General features: G+C 42.6%; 1 protein-coding gene across 1 annotated transcript in view; it reads right to left on the reverse strand.

Annotated features, from left to right (window-relative positions):
• tspan1 (tetraspanin 1) overlaps positions 1-488 on the reverse strand; it is a 20,840-nt gene that overhangs the window by 4,307 nt on the left and 16,045 nt on the right. The window lies entirely within an intron of this gene.

The following is a 488-nucleotide window of genomic DNA, read 5'->3' on the forward strand; positions in this document are numbered from 1 at the left end:
ATGGCTGCAACAAACAAAATGTGACTTGCAAGTAAAGGGAGGAGGGACTGTGTAAACTGTGTAATGATACTCCCTGGAGAAGTCACAGTCCTGTCTGTAACAAGCCAGTGCAGAGTCCTGGTGTAGTGGCATTGATGGAAACTCTCACAGAGTAATGTCATGTTTCGTTTCCTCTGAGTCCTGAGTCTTTTATCTGAACCCTCGTACTCCATGTTGATGAAACGTCTCACAAAATGTGTCACTTTCGCTTTCAAGTGTTACAACTTACTGTTTCTGAGTTATTAACCTTTTCACCCTGTTAGAACAAAACAGAGATCAGAGTTAGGTGGACCTTCCCTTCTGAAATTTTTCTAAAAACAGGTTTCATTTTATACACACACACACACGCACACACACACACACACACACACACACAAACACACACACACACGTTGATTGTACCACCTCTCTCTTTCATTCACACACACACACAGTGGCAGTGGTTAGCT

This window comes from Seriola lalandi, unplaced genomic scaffold, assembly GCF_002814215.2.
Source record: "Seriola lalandi dorsalis isolate HSWRI2012SDOR001 ecotype SW California unplaced genomic scaffold, Sedor1 jcf7180002054885, whole genome shotgun sequence".
Lineage (NCBI taxonomy): Eukaryota > Metazoa > Chordata > Actinopteri > Carangiformes > Carangidae > Seriola > Seriola lalandi.